General features: G+C 46.8%; 1 protein-coding gene across 3 annotated transcripts in view; it reads left to right on the top strand.

Annotated features, from left to right (window-relative positions):
* large2 (LARGE xylosyl- and glucuronyltransferase 2) overlaps positions 1 to 25,338 on the top strand; it is a 110,788-nt gene that overhangs the window by 1,849 nt on the left and 83,601 nt on the right. The window contains exons 2-3 of one of the 3 annotated variants that reach the window (XM_023950611.2): positions 16,586 to 16,691; positions 16,773 to 16,856. The exons of 1 other annotated variant lie outside the window; for it this stretch is intronic. The gene's annotated coding sequence lies outside the window, so the exon portion shown is untranslated. Of the gene's footprint in view, positions 1 to 16,585; positions 16,692 to 16,772; positions 16,863 to 25,338 lie in introns of all 3 variants that reach the window. One more of the 3 variants, XM_023950607.2, reaches the window with a different exon arrangement.

Here is a 25,338-nt window from a genome sequence, read left to right as displayed (position 1 = left end):
TGTGACGAGCTGCAGTGAAGCCACGGTGCAGGCCGGGATGTGGCAGATGAGACGCATCGGGGGTCCTCTTTGCATTCATCCGGGAGGGCCCCTTCACAAACCACGGCCTGTTCCTGTCATGTCTGATAACCAGGAACCGTCAAACACCTGAAACCAGACCTGACCTTTCTTCTGAGAAACCCGACAATCCCAGAGCGGCTGCTCGTCGGGTTTCAGTTCCTCTTCAAATCTCTGCTGTAGTGCGTAAAACGTCTGCTCTGACGGGTCATACATGGTCCAAGCCGGCCGTCCCTCATTCAGCAGCATCTGCACTGTCTTTGCTTTTCCGCTCACATCCTTGTTTTGTTGCTGCAGACGTGCACAGGGAGCAGCGAGGAGGCAGAGACGCTGCTTCCCGCCCTCGTTCCTGATTTCTGATGTGCTTCTGCGGAGCGCTGACAGCCGCGCTCTGACCCCTGCTCCGCACTTGGCCGGGACTCTCATCCACAGAGCTCTCCCGGTCCCCCGCTCCGTGTTCCTGCAGCCGAGCGGCGGCTCAGTGCTGGCTCTGGGCTCTGGCGGCGCTCTGGGTGTGACCCTGCATGCTGAGAGGGTTTCAGCAGGCGTGTAGAGACCGCCGCCGCCGTTCAGAGCTGCTTGTTCTGACTGTCGGGTGGCGCTCCAGCGTCTTTAATTACTTTCTGTCAGATAAATGTCTTGTGGGTCTTCAGCACACGGCTAGGAGTCTGTGGTTCCCAAACAGAGCTCAGATGACTGAGAAGAGGAGACTGGAGGTCTCTGTGGAAACCTGAGAGTTGTTGTTTTCACGGATTCTCTAGTCCTGAAACGGATGCTGCAGTTTCAGTTTCAGCTGCAGCTGCGGACAAAATCGCCCATGAAAAGCTGATGAGCTTTGGCGGACTTCAGAGCCGTTTGAGGTACGTCGATGTGATGACCCGCTTAGGGCGGACATGGACCCCTGCGTCCCAACCGCCCTTACGGGGGATGAGAGGCTGTCTGGAGGCCAAACATTCGCGTGTGCCCCACAGGTGGGCCCGGCTTTTGGCTGCGTTGTTGACGTGTCAACAGACTGGACATATAACTTCTGCGTAAAGCTGGCCTTGCGGTTTGGAGAGCCAGATGTCAGATGTAGGCGTGACGGAGGCGATGTCAACACAACGAAGACGTACCGCAGACGGACCAGTGGAAACCAGCCGCTAAGGTGCAGCTGCTCCTGTCTGCGACCCCTCACTGGCCCGGACACCCCAAACCCAAAGCACTGGTACGGATCAACCCCCTGCGTTAAGACATGACCCTCTTTCATGGCTCATAACTCAACAGTAGAGTGCATTGTTGCCTTCTAAAGCGATGCCATGATGAACTGCATACAACGTCAGAAAACAGGCAGAGGTCAAAGGGCGACCGGATCAGCAAAACTCCAGGATCAAACGGATCTAATGGGATTCTTTAGATTCACTCAAACAGGATGATTTGAGGATCACAGTCCCAGCACTGCTGTCCCGCTGTGATTGGGTTTGGCCTTTACTGGGGTCACAGGTTCCCCTGACCCTGACAGAACCTAGATCCGTTCTGAGCGGCTTTGTGTTCTCGCGTGTCAAAACTAAGCTCTGCAGATTAAAAAAGGATTTTACGGCGAGAGTCGCAGTAACGGGACGGCTCCATCCAGCACCTCTGGGATTAACCGCTGCACCAATCCCAAACAGCTAACCCGGACTCGGAGTAGTGACCATCTGCCCTGGAGTTCACACGGTCGTCCGCTCAGGTTCAGGCACAGAGCAGGGCCTTCAGGCCTCGACACTCCCTACAGCTTTGGTGGGATGTTTTGGTGTTTTCGCTAAAGCTGACGTTCAGTTCAGTGACGAGCAGGACTCTGGGTTTTCTACTCAGTGTCCAACTGTAGAATGAAAAGACAGAGAAGATAAACTCAGTGTGTGCGCGCTCCTATGTGTGTGTGTGGGTCTGAGGCTGTGTGTGTGTCATCACGTGCACAGGCGTGTTCTGCACACACACACATGCAGCAGAGTCTTCTTTTCTTACCAGAGGAGCTATTTTGTTTCTGACATTTGATGCTTTCTGACGTTTTATTGATCAGGAAGGAGAATACTTGGAATCCTGTTCTGAATCCAAACTCTCCTTTTAAAACTTTTAACGTCTTGCATCGAGCGAGCTAAAGCTCCTCTGACCTTCCAAGACTTTCTCAGTCCTTCACTGAGCGTCCCTGGGAAACCTATTAAAACCCTTTCCAAGCGTTCTGAACACAGTCGAGCTGAGGGGAAGTGCCGCTCTTCGGTATGTGATGCAGATGTTTGGACAGCGTGAACACATGACGTTGTTGCTGGGGGGGGGGGTGAGCACAGGAAGTGGTGCTTCCACCTTCCTGTTTTAGGCCGGTTCCTACAAAGGTTCGGAGGATCTGGGGGCTCTGTGCGGAGGTTTCATGGATGAAACCCCTTCAGCCAAATCGAAGGACTTCCACATCTCACCACCAGCCAATGCCGATTTTCACACTTTTGTTCACTAACAGGGCTTCTTGAAATGGTTGCTATGGTTACAACTGTCCAGCTGCTCCTCTTCCTTTTGGAAAACCACCTGGACCTGGAGGTTCTGAGCTCCTGGGGGTTTGGTGTTCTGTCCTGGTTTAAGGCGTTAGTGAAGCTCCAAATGTTCTCTGTAGGAGAACGGTGGACCGCAGCAGCAGGTCAGGTCAGGTCAGACGTCCAGGAGGAAGCCACGCTGCTGTGAAGCTACAAAGCTGTGGCTCTGCATCATCCTGCCAAGACCACAGGGCCTTCCCTGAAACAGGCAATATGGTGTCAAATCTTCCTGTGAAACCTTTGGAGAGCTGCCAGCCAGTGAAGTTCTTTGACCCCCACGCCTTTGTTTTTCTGCTGTTGTTGTTGGTGGTGAAGTGGCTCAAGAGCCAGAGGAGTGTGGCTGAACCTGGTTAATGCGGAGCAAAAGTGAGGCAGTGCTGGGAGTTTACCGATCCACTCCAAGAAAAGTTGTATTCTTGGGTGTTTCCAACATTTAGCATTTCTCTGATGGCGGAGGACATATCTGAAGAATGTTCAGCTCAAACGGCATTTTTGAGTATTTCTTTGTTTAAATACTTTGAAGATGGCAGATGGAAAAAAAAAAAAGCCCTTTGAAAAAGATTGTATTTGATTTGTAGAAAAACGCTGGGCGGAGCCAAAGTGTCCCTGCTCCGCTCCATTCTGATGCGTCCATAGATCCATGAACCTCTTTGTTTTCCTGGCCTGAGCTGGAATCTGGACCTGAACTGGTACCCCGGTAGTGTTAGGTGGGGGTGTGAAGGGCTGTCGGCCAGCAGGAGAGAGCGTAAAAATGGGGAGAAGGGAAGTCCCGCCCTGCAGAAACCACGTCTCACAAAACGACACAGTTTTTTTAAAATCTTGCCTAAAAATACAGCATCATTGGAAGACCACAGGGAACGCTCTCAAAATAGGTCAGAAGATGATCGGAGTGGGACATTGATGCTGCAGAGGTGCCAAAGGAGGAGTCCATCGAATTCTTTCTGCATGTTGTGACATTTCAGAGTCCGTTGGACTGAGCTGAACAGAAAAGAAGGATCCCTTCAGGAGGTTCAGTGAGACGCTCCTTTATCATGTGAGGTTCTGCTTGAATGGACTGGAGCTGTTGGGAGGGATCCTAACATGGGAGTGGTGCCGCTCCATCAGAGGAGCAGGAGCGCTGGCTGCTCCAAACGGTCCCAGTTCAGTACCAACTCTGGTTCTGCAGCTCCTCCCCTCTGCGAACGGAAAAGTGGATCCAGCCATTAAGGCAGATCGATATTCCAAAGGTAGGCTCTCCAGGATCCTGATGTGGAGTGAGCCTTAATGTAAGCTGATGGACTCATAATATATTTAATTTCGCATCTTGACCATAAAGTTGAGAAAGCAGTGGCACTTTTTTCGATTTGTTCTTCCTCCTCTGATGGCAGACGGGAAAGCTTTGACTTTAAGGAGGGAATAAAAGTCGACTTTCATTAGAGCACACAGCTGGCACTTTGCTGCATTTTCCTGTTTTGGCATAAAATCCCAGGAAGAAACACAAATCTCAAAGTGGATGTAAATGTATTCATTTGCTCCTGCTGATCCTCCGTCTAATAAAAGCCGACAGTAAAAGCAGTAAAGCGGGAGGATTCGTTAAAAGCCCATCAGGACCTCAGGCGAGCTGTTTTCTGTGCCGCGTACAAATTTAGCTCATGCCTAAAGAAGAGGAAGAGTCTGCCGTCCTCCTCCTCCTCCTCCTGAGTGCAATCACATGAGACAAAGAACTGAACAGTCAGCTACTTTTCGTTATGAAATGCACTTCTGACAGGTTTGGCTCAGAGTCAGAGTGACAGGAGCTGCGGGGGTGGTGGGGGTCGCAGGGATGTCCAGGCGTCTTCAGACTCAGATGTCTGTTAACCACGACCCATCTGTCGCTCAGTGCGAAGCTCACCTGTGGACAGAACACCTGAGCTCCTCCCCCAGACCTGGAGCTGCTCCTCACTCGGCTGCAGACCTTCAGGGAGGCGCTTTGATGAAGCTGAAGTCCTCTGCAGCCAGCAGCCAGACTCACTGTTGACATACCTGAGGAGGGTGGGGACGGGGGTGGGGGTCATAAAGAACAGAATTAATGAGCAGAATCAGCTGACTGTGCCTCAGGTCCTGTCCTCCTCCCACTCCTCATTCTCACCTTTCATCCCATCTCTAATGCTGCACTCTGTCTGTGCTAATGGCTTCTCCATTAACCCCCACCCGACGGCATTGTGGGTAATTGCGGACATATTTATGGCCCGTGGTCACAGAACGAGGAGGGCAGAATGTGTCGGGCCGGCAGAGGCAGACGTTAGAGAGCTGCAGCGTTCAGGCTGTGATGGGAGACGGCGAGCTGTGCAGCGTCCTATGGGGGCGGGCGGCCGCTGCCATGCTGTCAGCCACGTGTTTAAAAATACATCCCGTATTGACTGATGTAGGTGGAATGTGCTGCACCTTCATCCCTGCTCTCATCTTCACTCTAACGGCGGTTCTGTCGGAACCAAAGATGGGTCCGGGAGCCGCAGAACCTCCTGTGAAAGTGAAAGGACGTCCTGGCAGAAATCCCTCCATGGGGCTAAAGTTCTGCTCATGAAGAGCTTCAGACCTTCAGACTGATGGCCTTTTCATTGATACAGCCACCTCCCCCCGGATGCCCCCGCATTCAGTGTAATTAGGAGGTCAGAGGCAGTTAGTTTCCATCAAATTCCCCCTTTTAGCTGGGTACTGGATCTCCATCATTCGATTGAATGCTGCTCATTTCTCTGCTCAGTGCTGAGGAGAACCTCATTAAGCAGTTAGCTGTGGGAATGAAACGGCAAAAATGATCTAAATATGACGGTTTTGTTATTTCCTTCCTGTGAAGGTTTTCTGTGAATCAGTTCTCAGATGGGGTAAAGAAAATACTTTAAATATAAAGGACCTGTATCATAAAAAAATCCACATTTTGAGCTTTTAAGGGTGTGTTCAGATGAGAAAACTCTCCGGTCCGGATCGAGTCCTGAACCTGGCCATCCAGGGGTTCCTCCTGTTCCGGACTAAAGCTGGTAAACAAAACCATGTGACTAAAGATCTCTTCAGTCATTGCTCAAGAATTACCAGGGCGGGGCAAAGCAACTGGACGCAGAAATGATGGATTCCTTCCCAGTTCAGTCCTTCTCGGTTCAGTTCTTTCAGACTTTATATTTGAGCCATTTTTAAACATCCGCATCAACGTCAGGCTCAACAATTTCTACTTTGGTCCGGTGGAGAAATGCTGCAGAGTGGTTAATGGCAAGACGACGGCTAAGAAGGGATCCTGTGTGCGTTTCTGACAGTTAGATTGTGAATAACAAGGAGTCTTAGTCTGAATTCATCCCATCACGTTTTTTCTGTTTGATAACATGAAAGTCGTTGCTTTCCATTTCTCCGCAGCTCAGATGTTGCTACATTCCTACTCCGTTTACATCGGCTACGGTGGCCCTTTTGGTTCAGTTGTTCCACTCCGAGGACGGATTGTCTTCAGACTGAGGAATCTTAGAGAGAACCGAAGCTCAGTCCGATTAGAAATGAACTAAAACCACCTTGAAAGATGGGTCTGAGAGTGGCTCCTGGTCCCAGACCAGGATGAGACCTGGGACACTTGGGTGGATTCAGACTGAAAATTTGATCCGCATTTTAGGAGGAAACAAACTCTGGTTCACTCTATGCGAACCAAATGTGTCCTAAGTGTTTTAGAATGTTTATTCCTCACTAAAAACAACCCCAGAGTGGTATTTTGATCAATTCATGCATTTTTAAGTTATTCCTCTAGAAATCTGCCCTCTGAGCACCACCCCCTCCCAGTCCACGCAGATGAGGGGGTTCTCACATAGTGACATCAGAAAGTGAGAACAGTCTGTGCTGCTAGCTCCGCCCCCAGGCTAACCAACACGTCCACTTTCTACGCGGAGCTAGCGCTGAGCGGCTAATTGCTTTTGTAAGGCTGAACAATATTCACATCCATTTTCTCAAAAGTTTGGATGTTGTTTGTTTTCGTGGGAGAAGCGCAGACACGCTGCTGCATGAAATGGGCGGCGCCCACACGGAGCGAAAGGCGGAGCATCAGAGGGAGCCGTTTTACTTTCAGGTCGGAAAATGAACTGGAAAATGAACTTCTTTTTCATAGAAAATCCTTCTTTGGTGTGCCAAAGGTAATATATGACCATGTTTATGGATAAAGTTGACTCTGAACGGCTTAACACCATGATATACGCCCTAAAAGTGTTGTTTCCTCCTCCAGATTACAATACAAGAAGCAAAATTCTCTAAGTGTTAATCACTAAAGAAGACAAAAAACTTAAACTGGAAGATATTTTTATGATTGAGAATCGGCCTAAGGATGAGGTAGACAAAGAACTTTTGAAGTGGAACGGTGAGCTGCCTTCAGAAAGGGTTCAGATGCGTCGTAAACTGGAAACCCGACGGTCAGCCTGAGACTGAGCTCTTTCTGCTTCTTTCCGTTGATCCTCACCTGCACAAAAGAATCCCAGTTCTCCGTCTCAGCGGGTCAGATCCACAAAGGTTCCTCGCAGGAGAAGCAGAAGGAGGAGCAGAGAAGAAAGAGCATTCCCTCAGTAATCTGCATCCTCACGGAGCCTTTAGTGACCTCCAGCTGCATTCCGGACACTTGGGTCAGATGAGCTCAGCTGCTCGTCAGTCTGATCCGGCTGTTGCCGCTGGACCGTCGCTCTCAGCAGACTGTCACCATCACACTGTTTGTCACTTAGCAGCAGTTTCTGCTGAAACCTCCAGAACATTTCATTCTTCTGTTAGAAACAAATACAAATGTGTATTTGTTGTGAAGCGCCCAAACTGGATTTTGCTGCTCAGAGATACAGACTATTGATTCTTCAGATCCTTTAAACAGATTATTGCTTCAGATAATTCCATTTCATGAAGACATATGCTCCCTGCGCCCTCTCATATTTACCGTCTGTTCTCAGGTGACGATGCTTTTTCTTTGCTTTTCTCGGCAAAAAGTGGAATACTGTTCTCCTCTGTACCGCTTTACTTACCCACCAAGCCAAACACACATGCAGAAAGAACAAGGAGAGTCTTGCAGGCATGAAGGAGACGTTGTTGCAGCGTTTTGATCCACTGCACTCAGAACCAAACATCTTCTGAAGGAGGTTCTCTGATGTGTTTTCTGAGCTTCAGGGTCAGTGGGCGGGAACCTGCCGTCGGGTGCTGGTGCTCTGCCGCCATCTCCTGTGAAGTTTTTCTTTCAGATATCTCTGGGGGACATGAGAAAACAGTCTTTTTTCTGCAATAAAGCACGACCTGGGCAGAGTTATGACTCTGACTTGACTCCATCGATAGTTTTGGGATTCCAGCCTCTGTGAGTTCCAATCCCTCCAGGTGGTCTGCTCTCAGCTGCACCATGTTTGACTCCAGCATCTGGTCAGTTTAGCTGCTGTAGTGCTGTAGTTAGTTACATAAAAAACAACACTGGAGCAACACTACTTCAAAATCGAGCCACAGTGGAACATATGGGATCTATGTTTACCGGTTCCTTTTGAAAGTTCCCAAATCAGTATTGGATGGAAACAAAGGAAGGCTTTAGTCCTGAAAACAAAGCTTCTGTACCTGGAAAGGATTGAAATGGTGAATTTGAAAAGGGTTGATGACTAAAGCAGTGAGTTGCTGGCAGGTAAAGAGGCGATCACCAGAAGAATGGGATAAGGTGATGCTCAGCATCTATAAAATGGAGAAACTGACACCTTCACTCCAGTTGGAACTTGATGAATGTATTTCTATTTGGAAAGGATGGCTACGATAATCAGACAGTCAAGATCTGACTTTGTGTAGGACTGATGTGAGATGCTTGAATGTATGTAATCTACAGGAACTGTATACCAGTGATGAAAGTCTTCCGGGAATTCCCGGAAATCCGGGTTTTTGAGCAAACCGAACGTACTTTCCGGGAAATAAAGACCTGATCTCTACGGACAAATCGCTTTCCGGATTAAAAAATGGTCTGAAATCAGCTAATTTTAGCTTTATTTTCTATATTTATCCGCAGATCGCTTCCTCTATGGTCGTGGCCATCTGTCGTCTTCCCGGCCTAATTGACCAATGACGGGACGTTTTAGTTGCTTTCGGATGCGTCGATGGGTCTGATTGGCTCTGTCTGCACCACGTGGTCAGCGTGACTTGCTTCCCTAGAGACCAAAACTGGCGGACCCACGCTAAACTTTCACAAACACATCTGAAGAGTTTGCGATCAAATTTGTGTTAAAATAATGGCAGGCATCGTCATTATTTAGCGTGGTCACGACCTCAGTTGTGAGAAGACGATAAAAAACAAATTGAAGTGGTCTTGGCTGGAAAAAAAAGATTTTTAAGGTAGTGTAGGTCAAATACTTTTTTGTGTAAAATAATCTCAAAACCACATTTTGAAATAATTTCAATTTTAGTTTTGAGTTTCAGTTTTTATTTTGAATACATTTCTTTATCTAATTTATTTGTATTTCCTAATTACCATGATTTAGTTCAGTATAGTTGACATTAATTATAAGTATTTGATGGTTTGGACCCGCACTCCCTTAAAAAATAATGTTTACAATCTTTAGTTTAGTTTGTATGTTTGTTTTGATATTTCCCAGATTACTTAGTATTGGTGTTAAAGAATTGATGTATTATGTTATAGAATTAAAGTTTAAAGCAGATCCCATATTTTGATGTAATTATAGTTTGAGAAAACAGTGCAAGTGGATGTTGTACATCAGTCATTTGTAAAGCAGAAATAATGTATAAATAACTGAGGTATTTTCATAGAATATCATAGTTACTGGTGTTCTTTTTGCCATTTGGGGCTTTGATGTTACTATATTTTAGCAATTGTATGTTTTGCAGCTTTAAGGAAAAGCATAGATTGTAGGATTGTGTTACTTTGAGCAATTTTCCAAATTCTTTTTTGGGACCAGCAAGTCCTTAATGGAGAGTCAAACTAGGGGTTTGAATGACAAATCATGATGCTCCAATTAGTCTTAGTTTCTTGATAAAGAAGAGAATAACTAGCTGCCAGAATGCACCAGAATGCATCTAAGACCACGTATTTTTCCAAAATTTCGCTCTGTGCCCGCCATATCGCTCAAAGAAAAGTTCAGGGATTTTTTCCTTACCTGACTTTCATCACTGGTATACATAACCGGGTTGTAAGCTACAGTGTTCTTGCATATTTCCCTTTCTCGTATTTGTTTCATTTCTTTTGTTGTTGTTTTTTTGTCTAAAGTACCTGTGTTAACATGTACTGGTATGTTTTCATTGACCGATTATTGTTACAAGGGTCATCCTCTCTTTTCATTCCATTGGTTAAAAACTACCTTTGTGAAATGTAACATGATGATTAAAAAAAAAAGAAAGAAATGAGACATAAAAAGTTGTCAAGAGCAGGCCTCAAAATGTCATTTCTACACAAACTGTCGCTGTTTCCTAACCGGTTCAACAGTAAAGTGAGTAGAAGAGGAAGTTTGGTGGAAAGTGGAAATAGGTGAGAGCATCACAGGAAGCAGACCGAGGCTGGAGTCAGAGCCTCAAATGACAGACATGAAGTCCAAATGTGGCCTTTGTTCCTGAACCAGAGATGGTTTTAGAAGGATTGGACCTCAGCTAAGGAGAAGGAGAACCGGACTGTTGCTCTGAGGTCCAAACTCCTGTTTTCAGAGGAAGAGAAGACTTTTAGTTTCAGGGACAGCGATCCATGTTGAGAACAGACGGCAGAGTCGCTGCAATCAGCTCGTAATAATGAAGCAAAAAGAGGACCATCGGAGCCATAGGAGGCTTTTCTTAAAACATTTTTGATTGAAAAGAGCGAGGAATTCCGTAAATGCGGACACGGCTCCAACAGCAGACAGACAGGGAAAAGGTTCCCGCCGCCTTCCTGTTGTGACCGTTTAATAATCATTTGATGCCCAGCTGTTTTCTCTCTTGCTCCGACTAAACAGCAGGAATCTGTGCCCTTCCGTCTTTTCCTGGACAAACACTTGGGTCGAAACGTCGACCAAAACCTGAAGCTGAAGGATGAGTCTGGGCGGGAAATGTTTCCTGAAAGGTTTGAGTGTGCCCAGGCCGTCTGAAGGCCCTTTCCTGGTTCTGTGAGCCGTGGGTCGGGGCTTGACTCCCATAATTCACTCTGAATCGTGAATGAGCAGCGTGCTGAAGCTCCTGGTCTCCGCTGCATTAACTGCAAAGTCACTCAGGATAAAAGCTTCTGCTGAATTGGGAATGAATGGGATCTAACGGCCGGGCTGAGAGCACTGCCGCGCTTATCGCCACAGCCGTGGTGCTGTTGGCACCTCCGAGTCGGGCATAGCTCTTTGTGAGCGGACGTCCTAAAGGACTCCTGCTGCATGCTGGGAGGAGAAGAGAAAACTCCCCTGTGTGTTCGAGGCATAGCTGGACGTGAGACAGGCAGACGTGAACTTTCAATCCTCCAGAGTAGAGCCCTGCGCGGGACTATTTTCTTCATCCCGCTCCCGCCCGCACCCGCCAAATTTCTGACCAATCCCGCCCGCTCCCGCAACGTATGCGTTACACTCCCACCCGCACCCGCAAAACTCATAGAATTTAGTCCCGCACAGTAATAGAGATGCATTGATTTTGCATCGTCTCCCGTCCCGCAGAAAAAAACACGTATTTTTATTGATATTATTAAAGAGATTCATGTCCCTCCTCCAGTCTCATCTTTTCATGCATTCCTCTTTTGTGTAATGTGCAACATAATCATTAAATATATTTTCACAAATCCTGTTCGGTAAAAAAAAGTGTGCGTGTGTCCGCGCGCAGACAGACGGCCTGAAGCGCGCTGAACCAGCTGGGATAGATGCAGGTCAAAGTCATTTGCAGGAAGAAAAACATTGTAATGGTTCAACAGAGCTGAAAATCTATGAATTAATTTTTTCCTGACGGAAAAATACTTTTTTTTTTTTTAGCTTCAGCCTTTTCCCGTTTTTGCTGTTTTGCGCCTCAGTGGGGTATTGGCACGCAGATCTGAACACGATGAACCTCGTTTGAGGTTCTTTTCTGCTTCATCAACTGACATCATGTCCCTGTCAGGAAACCTCTGCTTCTTCCTTATCCCGCGCAGTGTTGCCAGATAGATTGACAGCTCTTTCATCCTTCTGTTGCGCTAGAGCGTTCCGACTAACGTGTTAACCTGCTATGACCGTATTTTGCGCTCTCTGTGTAGAACACACTGGGAGCGCGGGGAAAATAACTCTAAGCTGCAGAGGATGTGAACAGGTGAACAGGTAGAGAGGAAAAGCAGGTAAAGAGGCGGGGGAGGGGCTTTGGCTTCAAACTCTGTCAGAGAGATGGAAACACGGCGTCAGATTGAGACGCAGCTTTCACTGCGGGAGTTGAAGCAGAGACTTTCTCTGGGATGATTTTATGAACTCAAACATGGAAACATGATTACCAAGTAGAACTCTTTAAAATAATAAACCTGATCTCTCCACATTCTTCGTGTCTACCATGCATTGATGCACACATCGCTCCATGCAGCGATCAGACCAGAACTTTAGCTGATAGCTCCGCCCATACGAGACCGCGGTATCAGGCTTTAAAGAACACAATTTCTAAGAGGCGGGGCGGGGCGCTGCACACCCCCAACAACAGGTTAGATGACAGAGGCCATTGGGCGTCTCTACCTGGTGCCTTCACGGAGCTTCAGTACATAAGACTCCAACAGCCGCACAGCCTAACGTAGTCCACTATTATATATTCATGAGATATTCATGGCAAAACTGATCCCGCAGAGTTTTTTTTTTGCCGCCCGCTCCCGCCCGCAGTACAATTCAAACCGCCCAATCCCGCGAGATTTGCGTTGGGTCCCGCGGGACCCGGCGGGACCCAATCCCAATGCAGCCCTCTACTCCAGAGGTCTTTTTTTAGCCTTTTGGTTTGTGTGTTGTTGTGTAATGATCCACTGCATTTTTGAGGTTTCAGGGTTGGTCGGTGACGTCTTAGGTTCTTATCAGACACGGCTGTGTTTTTCACATCCCTAACCTGTTTCCAGGGACGTCTTCCGACGGACGGAATCATAAGAACTATAACAAATTTACCGGTATGGAGCGCAACAAAAAGCTCCAACAACTACGGTGAGGCGATGCTGCACAGCAGATGTTTAAAAAATGGCTAAATCCAGTGAAGCTGTGACAGAAGCTGGTAGCTACGTTGTGGCTTTGGAAATGACCCGGCAAACGCTGAAGTGATGGTGAGTTTATAAAAACAATGTATGCTGAAAGTAGCTGACATTGTTTGTCCAGAAAAAAAGAAAAAGTTTAAAGAAATAAGTCTGTCAGCAGCCTCTGACCGCAACTGGGAAAACATCTGGAGGGTCTGGTTAACTGTACAAATGACACTTGGTCATTAAGTTATTAAAAACAACTTTTTCTGTTTATCCTTTTTTTCCACCAAAATTGGCCCCCAGTCTAATGTGGAGTTCCTGATTTGGCCCTCTGCTACAAAATTTAGTAGAACATTACACAACTTAACCAGAACCAAATGAATGACACTTAAAGCCGATAAAGTTGATTTTCTTGTTTTTATAAAAAAGTGACAAGCCTTTGAAAGGTGTTTAAAGGAAGTGGAAACATGCAGGAAATAACGGCACGTGTCCCGTTTTCCTTCTCTAAGGCCCTCAGATCTCTGTCTTTCTCCATTTTTTCCCCTTTTATTTTGAGGCTTTCTTCAGACTTTCCAGGAAGGGACTAGAGGAGATGACCGGACTGGATTCCAAACCTGAGTCTGACTCATTTTTGAGTCATTTTTAGATTCAGGTGCAGTGGTAACTCAGCCCCTCCCACAGACAGATGAATCAGACTTGTTCTTTGATCTGCAGATAAAGCAGACAAACATTAGGAATTGTTAAACAGAGTATTGTTTTCTAAATACGGACATCTTGGGAATTGACTTTATAGTTGTATCAAAAATGTGAACAGTTTGCACTGCTGCTGCTCTCAGTCTGATGGCTGTTAATAATAGGTGTTTGCTGGCTTTTAGAGGAAGGACCTAACCTTCTCTTCTTACCATCTTTTACGCCTTGAGACGCTTAGGGCAGCAATGAAATCTTTCTGTTTCTGATGGTCACAGGCCAAGGTGTAGATGGTTCCCCGGGTCTGTCTATATTCTTTCTGCTGGGCTTCTACTGTTTGACGCCTGGTGATCTTCGGCCATCCTCTTTTTTCTTTTTCCATCTGGTGTCTTTATGGTTGTGTTTCTTCACTCCTGAGCACATGTCCAATCTACGTCCAGCGTCTTTTGAGGATCGCTGTTGACATGTCCTCTTGATTTCTCTGGGAGGATAGATTTTCATTGTCTGGAGGTTTGGAATTCAAATCTTAGAAAAGAAAAGAACATTTCCGCACACCTTTAATCCAAAGGCATGAGAACTAACCAAAGGTGCGCCAACGTTAGCTCTGGATGGAAAACTGTTCCTGCTGTCCTGTAAGCCGTTGGCGCTGACGTGTCGGCGCAGACGTGTTGACGCAGACATGTCGACGCGTCGATGAAGCGTCGGCCGTGTTAACATTCAAACGCGGCAGCGGCTGTCGGCCGTGCAGGAGCTGTAACACAAACATTGATAATGAGCTGAAGTCAATCAGAGCTACAGAGTGGCCATTCATCAGGGAGCGGCTCTGCCATTGGACGGCTCACATTCAGACAAACGGTGAAACCTGAGAGGAGAAAAGCACGTCCTTGAACATCCCAGCTCATGGCGGCATCTGCATCCCACGCTGTTTTTTTAAATAGCAGCTCTAAAAGGAGTGAAATCTGGGTCACATGATCACAGACATGTGGATGACATTTAGGCTCTGAACAACACAAATCCTGCAAACTCTACTGTTTCTGTCTGACCCTGGTTGTCTGACAGAGGGGGGCTTCAGGCCGGGGAGGCTTTGGAAGAGGAACAAAGCAAATGTTCAGTCCTCACATGTTCCGCTCCTCATCTTAAACTGCTGCTGCATGGAGACAACTAGCAGAAGGTCTGGGTTTTTGTGGCGTTGCGTGCGTTTGTTGTTGTTTTTTCAGCCTCGTGGAAGTAGCTCCTCTTTGCTGCTGTTTTCACATCTGCGCTTTGAGAGACACCGGCGGACCGACTTTACTCCCAACAATGGAAGCCCAACAAAGAAAATCAAATCTGAATTTTCCCAACAATAAAGCGTCAACAAATATGTGAATGAATCGATCTATGGGGTAGAGGGCTGAATTGGGATCGGGTCCCGCCGGACCCTACCCAAATCTCGCGGGATTGGGCGGTTTGAATTGTGCTGCGGGCGGGAGCGGGCGGCAAAAAAAAAACCCAGCGGGATCAGTGCTGGCATGAATATCTCATGAACATATATTAGCGGACTACGTTAGGCTGTGCGGCTGTTGGATTCTTATGTACTGAAGCTCCTTCAAGGCACCAGGTAGAGACGCCCAATGGCCTCCGTCATCTAACCTGTTGTTGGGGGTGTGCAACGCCCCGCCCCGCCTCTTACTAAGAGCGTGCTTCAGGCCGTCTGTCTGCACGCGCACACACGCACACTTTTAACCGAACAGGATTTGTAAAAATATATTTAACAATTAAGTTGCACATTACACAAGAGGAATGCATGAAAAGATGAGGCTGGAGGAGGGACACGAATCTCTTTAGTATCATCAATACAAATACGTGTTTTTTTCCTGCGGGACAGGAGACGATGCAAAATCAATGCATCTCTATTACTGTGCGGGAATAAATTCTATGAGTTTTGCGGGTGCGGGTGGGAGTGGACATACATATTGCGGGAGCGGGCGGGAGTGTAACGCATACGTTGCGGGAGCGGGCGGGATTGGTCAGAAATTCAGCGGGCGCGGGCGGGAGCGGGATGAAGAAAATAGTCCCGCGCAGGGCTCTACTATGGGCCACCCCTATTTCCTCCACGGTAGTTCCTTCCAGATATTAAAGATTGGCTCCAGCATTTCTATTTGACTGATGAGTGGTCTGACTGAGGGACTCAGAGTTTGCAGAAAATGTGCCGACATTGAGCCTCCTCAGCCTTGGAGGAGAACTCGGTAAAGTCTGCATTAAACACGAACAATTCCACGAACGATAGAGCTGTAACTTTAATGAAAGCTGCTGCCCACTGATCCACAGTCAGCTGCTGCTGTCGCCACACTGAGGAGCTCAGACCTAAAGGTCTCCACCCAACATGTCGCCCCATGATTTGCTGCTGGCTGTAAGGGTGTGTGTGTGGGGGGGCTTGTGGACCCCTGCAGGGCATGTTGAATGTAGGTTGGTGGGAAGGGGGGATGGTCAGGAGCCTCAGGGGTTCAGACCTGGTGGGTGTCAGCGTGAGTCCGGGGCATCTTTATTCTGCTTCCAGGGGGGCCTCAAACCTGCAGCCCTGAATCCCGTTGGGCTTTTTATTTATTTTTGCTCTTTCCAGATTTTCAGGATCACAAAGCTCCAAAAAGAGAGCCAGGCCTTTCTGGCCTCCTCATGTGTTGACCTGAGGAATGACATGAAGCGTTTTGCAGCAGAAGCCTGAGGTTCCTCTGACATCCTGGTATTTATGTGGAGGTAGCATGGCCAAAGACTGAGAGGCACATTTTTAATCGGCTTTCTTCCAAAAGATCTTCTTATTCTTCCTATTCTGAAAGATGTGAACAAGAAGAAAAACCCTCACATTAATATAACTATGAGTTGTTAAATTACAAAGAAGCAGTTTTAAACCACAGATTTGGGAATTACTGTTGCATTTTTTACGGTAAAGACTGAATGAACTAAATTATTTAGAAAACCGTACTATACAAAGTGGTGAGCTAGCTTGTTATTGTATGTTAAATGCTAATGCCTCAGTCATAACTGCCAAACACGGTCAAATCAGTGTGGGACACGCAGCTGGCCCCAAAATCACTTGATGAACCTGTAAAGAGAGAATGTTCATTTCTTTTAACCCCACTCACCCTCATTCTGTTCATGAGATGAGTGCCAGCATGCAGCAGTGTGTCGTTTGTGTGGGCGTGCACTTACATATCACATGCACACCCTGTAGGAGCAGTGTTCACGCGCGTCCAGTGAGGAGTCAGCACTCACACCGTCCTAATGCCCAGTGGTAAGGCGCAAGGACATCGTACGACAGCATCACCCGTACGTCATAGGTGTGTGTAACTTCCATTATTCGCACAAATACTTCATGATACACTTACAACAGTGTTCCATTTTTCACAACGTCCCTTAAGGTCGCTGGACAAGCCTCAAAGGAACTGCAAGACACACCACTCGTCTGTTCGAGCCTCCATGGACCTGAGCAACCCCCTGCACAGGTGCATGTGAGTGAGACACGCCTCCTTCCACCTCAGTGAAGGGAGGCGTGTCTTCAGCCGTCTGTGGAAGGTGGATCAATGTCGGTGGTGAAGACATCTCCTGCTCTCGGGGTGACAGCTTTCTCTCAAAGCCGCCTTGTGCTGAAAGGGAGACGCTTCTTCCCGCCAGGCAGGGAGGCCGGACGGTGTTTTCAGACACGCCAGCAGCCGTCAGCTCAGAGAAAAGTGACAGCATGCTGGAAAACCGCAGAGCTGTGCGAGGATGTGGTTATGGTGTCTTCACCGCTTACAGAGGCCGGCATTAACACTAACCATGTAAAACAGATTCATGCAATTAGTGGAAGGATTTCACCAGACAGACAGACTGAGGTCTGAAAACCATCTGAGCTTAAATACTGCAAAGTAACTCTTCATTTGTGGTTGAGAGCTCCGCCCCTCAGCCCAAACGCCTCATGACTTTGCTTCTACCGCGTTCACTTCATTTCCCTCTAAAAGCTGATGTTGACACTTGCATGCTTCACTTCTCAGAGCGGTGCTTATTGTCCAGAGCTTCCATCCTGATGTCTTCTTTATTCACTAAAGCATTCTGGGATCAGAAGTGATCAATGACCTTCATCTATTACTCTCAGCTGATCAATACAGGCTCACTACATAAATCATTTGCCTCCATTTAACCTTCTGCGTCCTCTTCTCTCTGTATTTATCCTAGTCTACCTCCCCCTCCTCTTTGGTCTTCCTCTAGTCCTCTTTCCTGGTAGCTCCAACCTCAGCATCCTTTTACCAACGTTCCTCCTCCTAACGTGTCCAAACTATCTCTATCTGCTTTCCTGCATTTATCTCCAAAACACAAACTGTTGCTCTGAAGGATTCAGTGCAGGGCTAGAGCTGCATGGTTACTGACAACAGGAAGTCTGTACTACACCTGAGTACTTTTTCACTACTTAAAGTCCCTCGGTTTGAGCTCAGGAACGATTGACTGAACAAAGCCATTTTTCAGAGATGGCTTAAAGCACAAAGTTCTTGTAGGAATGTCCCGATCCGATCACGTGATTGGACATCGGTTCTGATCACATGGTTGATGACGTGATAGAAAATCATATGGATCACCACAATTTATTGTGGTGCTAGTTTGAGCAAGAGGCACACAAAAAGAGTTCAGCTAAGCTAAAATAAAATAATCTAAGCAAAGCTCAGCTAAGATAAATTAAGATAAACTAGCAAGATGGATTCAGACTGCCAGTATCAAAAACTCTTTAAAAAGGTTTTAACCCTTGTTCTATCCTAGGCACTTTAACATTGGGAGTTGGGTCATCTAGACCCACTAGACAGTGTTCTGAACCTTTTTTCTTCAATGATTTGTGATCTTCACTGGTGTCCATGGATTACATGAAATCTTTCCACCTTTATCCACCTTTGTTATGGTAGGGAGAACACGTTAATGTAAGGGGGGGTCATCTAAGATAGCACAAGGGTTAAACTGACAGCAAGTGTCTCTTTTGGGTTGTCTTAACACAAACAACAGTGTTAACAGAAAAAACAATTGTTTATATTGTTTCTTTTTAATAGAAACAGCACTCTCCGTGCTGCTGACAGAGAGAGACAGTGAGACGCTGTCCCCTTAAGACCCGATCCTTTTTTAATTTTCCCCTCAGGGCCCAATTTAGCAGAATTACCTACTGTGGTAATACACCTAAAATGTGATGTCCATTTATCTGGATGTCAGGACTGAAGTGGTTGAAAAAAAAGAATTCCATATTCTCTTAAAAACAACCAAAACTTACAACACTCCTTGTGGACCCCCACCTCTCTTGGGCGTCTTCCTCCTGGGCGGGGGTTGCAGGCCCCTGCCTTGATTTCTCATGGACCAAGTGTGTGCTGGGTGGGTTGCAGCCTGGAATGTGGGGCGGGACTCCCTTGGGGGGTCCTGACCCTTGCCTGGGGTCGGGGTAGGGGGATTCTCAGAACTCCTGGGTGGTGGTGGGCTGCTCGTCTGAGCTCTTCTGGGGCGGGGCCCCGCATTGGGCCCTCCCGGCGCGGTGGGGGACTGCTCCTAAGGTTGGGCTGGAGCTTGCACTCTCTGTCCCCCCATGCCTCCCTGCTCTCTGGCTTTGGGGGCCCCTGTGGCGGTCCTGCTGGCCCAGGCCTGGGTGGCAGATGTGGTCGCCCAGGGGGCGGTTGTTCTCTTCTCTGCTACCGTGCGGGCGTTGGGGGGGAGTTGTAGCTGCCACTGGTGCTAATGCGGGGGTCTTGGTGTGGGGATGGCTGGACACTCTCCCCCCTTCTTTTTACATTCCATCATCCATCTTAGAAAGAACAAAAACACTCCCTTGAGCACAGGTGTTAGCTCACCTTTACACAAATAGTTTGTGTGATTGAAGGAAATGTTTCACACTAGTTGGTTTGAATGGATAAGTATGTGTGTGGGAACATTATCTGTATTGTGTACATGTTGACATGTGAACATTTTTGGAGCCAACAGGTATGTTTAAAACATCTTAGTGTGTTTGGACAGGCTCCGCCCCTTCTATACCTACCCTTACCGTAATGATTATAAACATCCAGTAACTTGTTGCTTTATGTTGCTTCATGATTTTAGCCCCCCCTGTATATATTCACCCTAGTACACCCCAACAAAAAACTGTTACAAATATAAGTAAGATGATTAAAGTTTAGTATATATTACAAAAGGGGTTTATTCAAATATACACCTGGCTTTCCAGTAGACTTATAACCAATGTTGTAACAGGAAAATATGTCCAACACAAGAGGCCTTCAGCTCTCATCTGTTTGCTCTGTCAAGTTCAGGATGCAGAGTCAGATTGACGTCTCCTCCTATAATGATTGTGGAGTCAGACTGAACCGAGAGTGAGGTGAAGAATCTGTGAAAGAAGGAAGAGTCGTCAACATTTGGGCCACAGATACTAGCTATACAAAAGTCAATATTCTGAACTGAAATGTTAATAATTACAAATCAGGCTTCTGGGTCAGTATGAGTAGATTTAATGTTTTTATTATTTAGGACAGAAACTCCTCTTTGTTTGGAGTTGTATCTAGCAGAATACATGAATGGAAATTATGAGCAGCACAGGAGATGATCAGCTGATTTTACAAGTGGGTCTCCTGCAGTAAAGCTATAACTGCTTTTAGACCATTTAGGTGGTTTAACACTTTCAGCTGCTTTGGCCCAGAGCCAAGTCGTCACACATTCAGCTAACAATGTTAAGACTGGACATAACTACTCTAACCGGGAGACTATAAGGCTAAGTAATGCGTGTGTGCCAGTCGGTGTGCGTGTGAAGCATGTTTTTAGACGGTGGGAGGAAGCTGGAGTCCCTGGAGAAAACCCACGAATGCACAGGGAGAACATACAAACTCCACAAAAAAAGGTCCCCCATTGATGTTCTGGTTCAAGTCCCCCAGCTGCCATGGGCCTTCTTGCTGTGAGGCAAGAGCGCTAACCACTGCCCCACCGTGCAGCCCCACTCATGACCTTTTTAAAGTTATAAAACCAATGCTTTCATGTATTTCCGAGTGCTAGCAACTCCAAGCTATTGTAGCTGACTGGCAACTATTGCTGACATCATTGAGTGGGAGTAACCTTGGAATTCTAAGACACTATTTTTCTATAACTCTCTGCCGTACGGGTGGTTGAAGAATTCAGATACGGCCTAACAATCAGCCTGCAGAAAGGAGCGTACACGTATCACATGAACAGCACCAATGGGCTGTTCTTCAGCCAATGAGCCCCAGGTGTTCTGCTTTGAGGAAAAAGTGCTGTCCCAATGACCGCTTACTGTGTAATTAAAAATGACTGTCACTCCTGTTGGTTTCTCAAAAACTATTACCTGCTTCATTGGGTTTCCATGCACACAAAAAAAACTTCAAATCTGAGCTTCTCATCCCATCATTCTACAGGGAGTGACTGACTGTTGGGCCGACCGTCAAATATTATATATGTTATATAAACCAGCCGAGTCTTTTTCTTTGAAGCAACATGTTACAAGAGCAGCAAGATAAACACAAGATGTGTGCACTGCAGGAGTGTGAGAATATCAGTGAAGGGAAGGGAACTTTTAATAAAAACCAGTCATGGAAAGACTGAGACAACTTTCATCTTCCACCTTCCAGTGCGCTCTGAAACTGTCGCAACCGTGCTCCGTCCTGATCAAACCTCCCCGTCTTTCTGATCTCTAACCCGGGTCTGATGATCAAAGAATGAGCCAGCTTTCTTTAGCTCAGTTCTCCGACTTTTTAACAACTTGTGATGTGAAAATAAAGAGTCAACACTTTGGTTCTTACCAGGATTAAACTGAAACTCTAGTTGGAATTAATCTGCCTCATTGAGCCAATCCAGGCAGGTAAACAAGATCCTCAAGAAGACACGCCCACCGCTTTGTTTAGGTCTGACTCTGGAGAAAACAAACTTGTCTAGCCATCCGTCCAACCAACCATGCATCCAACTGACCATGCATCCAACCAACCATCCACGCATCCATCCATCCATGCATCCATCCGTCCATCCAACCAACCATGCATCCATCCATGCATCCAACCAACCATGCATCCATCCATGCATCCAACTGACCATGCATCCAACCAACCATCCACACATCCATCCATCCATCCATCCATCCATCCATCCATCCATCCATGCATCCATCCATCCAACCTACCATGCATCCATCCATGCATCCAACCAACCATGCATCCAACTGACCATGCATCCAACCAACCATCCACACATCCATCCATCCACACATCCATCCATCCATCCATCCATCCATCCATCCATCCATCCATCCGTCCATGCATCCATCCATCCAACCAACCATGCATCCATCCATGCATCCAACTGACCATGCATCCAACCAACCATCCACGCATCCATCCATCCATCCATCCATCCATCCATCCATCCATCCAACCAACCATGCATCCATCCATGCATCCAACCAACCATGCATCCAACTAACCATGCATCCATCCATCCATCCATCCATCCATCCATCCATCCATCCATCCACACATCCATCCATCCATCCATCCATCCATCCATCCACACACACATCCATCCATCCATCCATCCACACATCCATCCATCCATCCAACCATGCATCCAACTGACCATGCATCCAACTTACCATGCATCCATCCATCCATCCATCCATCCATCCATCCACACATCCATCCATCCATCCATCCATCCACACATCCATCCATCCATCCATCCATCCATCCATCCATCCATCCATCCACGCATCCATCCATCCAACCAACCATGCATCCATCCATCCATCCATCCATCCAACCAACCATCCACGCATCCATCCATCCATCCATCCATGCATCCATCCATCCAACCAACCATGCATCCATCCATGCATCCAACCAACCATGCATCCAACTGACCATGCATCCAACCAACCATCCACACATTCATCCATCCACACATCCATCCATCCATCCATCCATCCATCCATCCATCCATCCATCCATGCATCCATCCATCCAACCAACCATGCATCCATCCATGCATCCAACCAACCATGCATCCAACTGACCATGCATCCAACCAACCATCCACGCATCCACGCATCCATCCATCCACACATCCATCCATCCATCCATCCATCCATCCATCCATCCATCCATCCATCCATCCATCCAACCATGCATCCAACTGACCATGCATCCAACCAACCATCCACGCATCCACGCATCCATCCATCCATCCATCCATCCATCCATCCATCCAACCAACCATGCATCCATCCATGCATCCAACCAACCATGCATCCAACTTACCATGCATCCGTCCATCCATCTATCCATCCACACATCCATCCATCCATCCATCCATCCATCCATCCAACCATGCATCCAACTGACCATGCATCCAACCAACCATCCACGCATCCACGCATCCATCCATCCATCCATCCATCCAACCAACCATGCATCCATCCATGCATCCAACCAACCATGCATCCAACTTACCATGCATCCGTCCATCCATCCATCCATCCATCCACACATCCATCCATCCATCCATCCATCCACACATCCATCCATCCATCCAACCATGCATCCAACTGACCATGCATCCAACTTACCATGCATCCATCCATCCATCCATCCATCCATCCAACCAACCATGCATCCATCCATGCATCCAACCAACCATGCATCCAACTTACCATGCATCCGTCCATCCATCCATCCATCCATCCATCCATCCATCCATCCATCCACACATCCATCCATCCATCCATCCATCCACACATCCATCCATCCATCCATCCACACATCCATCCATGCATCCCACCAACCATCCATCCATCCATCCATCCATCCATCCATCCATCCATCCATCCATCCATGCATCCCACCAACCATCCATCCATCCATCCATCCATCCACACATCCATCCATCCATCCATCCACACATCCATCCATCCATCCATCCATCCATCCACGCATCCATCCATCCACGCATCCATCCATCCAACCAACCATGCATCCATCCATGCATCCCACCAACCATCCATCCATCCATCCATCCATCCATCCATCCATCCATGCATCCCACCATCCATCCATCCATCCATCCATCCATCCATCCATCCATCCATCCATCCATCCATCCATTCATTCATTCATTCATTCATTCATTCTGCATCATTTAGACCAGTGTTTTTCAACCAGTGTGCCGCGGCACACTAGTGTGCCGTGGGAGATGGTCAAGTGTGCCGTGGGAAATTGCCCTCATTAACTGATCTAAAAACATTTACTATCTCCAGGATATCAGCTCTGTGTTCATCCAAACAGGCCCTGATAAAACACTGAGGAGTTAGGAATATAAAAGATCGTAAAATACTTTTTCTTTGCGTTTATTTTATTAAGGACATTTTGATAAGAATGACGCGATTCAGCTGCACCTTCGGCTGTATTTTGGAAAAGTCCCGTCCCTTTACTGTCTCCACCAATCATCCCTGGGGGGGTTAATCACATGTCATCGGTCTGACCAATCAGAAGTGGTTAAAGTCTTCACTTCCTTGTCCTGATTTAGCTCGTAAAGTTGCTCAGTTCTAACAAAAATACCAGCTAAAGGTCGTCTTTAGCGGTGTAGCTTTCCACAGAATCCGGTATCAGACCGTGGAACAAGTGAAGAAAACCATGAAGCTCAGAGACGGGAGTCTGTCTGACATCACTACATCTCCCATGATGCATTGGGTTGTGAGAGTGACAGCGCACAAGGAGATCTGTTGTTAAACGTCTTGAAACCAACGAACACACAACAAACTGTTTTTAAATCTTCTAACTTAACTTTTATTGCATCTTTTAGAAAAAAACAGCTGTAGTTTCCAGTTATTTCTGACACAATTATCTCAAAAATGCATGTGAGATTGTGGAGGGGCTGTAGATCAATACAGACTATGAGTTTCATCTTGTTTTTTTTAATTTTTGGATGCTGGTGTGCCGCGGGATTTTTTTTAAGGTTAAAGTGTGCCGTGGCTCAGAAAAAGTTGTTTAGGTTTAGGAAGGTGTCTGCAGGGATTAGCCTCATGTCTACGAGCAGAACTCGGACAAGGCTTTGGCCTTTGAAAACATTAATCCGAGGCAGAGATTATCTGGCTTCAGAGATGGTTGTGGGTAACCTGTCTGTGTTTTTGACGTCGCCAGGGATTATTTTTTTTCTGTGCTGAGACATCTGTGCTGGCAGTGCAGGGCAGGCAGCAGTGGTAGGGAAAGAGCCAGTTGATGTATAAAATTGAGTTTTTATTTAAGTAAAGCAAAAGTAGTTTGACTCACATGTTTATAAAACTGCAGAAACTGACTGAAACTTATTTTATGAAGGTCTGAATCATCATGTTGTCCGCCCCCCCTGGTAAATTTATTCCTAGTTCAGATTTTTCTTTCCCAGTGTTGGTGGAGATGTCTGCTGATACTGAGAACTGCAGATCCTCAGACTGTTTTCTCCAAATTAAAACCTGTCGTCTTCAGAGTTTCTTCTGCAAAGTTTACGACCAAACTTATTGCCAATGTTCAGATAAACATCACCGGAAACTCTCTGGAGGGCTTTGGTCTGCATCAGATTTGTTTTTATCCCAGGTAGTCAGCTTTATTTGTCCCAACCGGTTTTGCCTAAGTCTGCCGCCCCCTAAAAGACCAGCTGCGGTGTGCGAACATGGCCAGATGATGAAGGTCTGAAGACTGATTGTGGGGTCTGATTGTGTGTATATTCATTATCTTGATTATGTAAAAAGCATGCTTGGCCATACAGATTAAAATTGGTTAAAGAAACATATGTTTTGTCTTTGATTCATCAGCAAAGAAAGCCATCTGCCTGGCATTTGGAAGATGGAGATGGGCTCTTCTAACCAGAATAAATCAGAAAAGCTCACTTTTCTCTGATCCCAACAGTAGAGACTGAAATCCGTTGGATGGTTGGTCAATAATGGAGCATGAAATTATCTTCTGA

The sequence above is a fragment of the Oryzias latipes genome, chromosome 3 (assembly GCF_053564925.1).
Source record: "Oryzias latipes strain Hd-rR chromosome 3, Olatipes_Hd-rR_3.1".
In the NCBI taxonomy this organism is placed as follows: domain Eukaryota; kingdom Metazoa; phylum Chordata; class Actinopteri; order Beloniformes; family Adrianichthyidae; genus Oryzias; species Oryzias latipes.
Note: the sequence above shows the minus strand (reverse complement) of the source record. Positions and strands in the feature narration are given on the sequence as shown.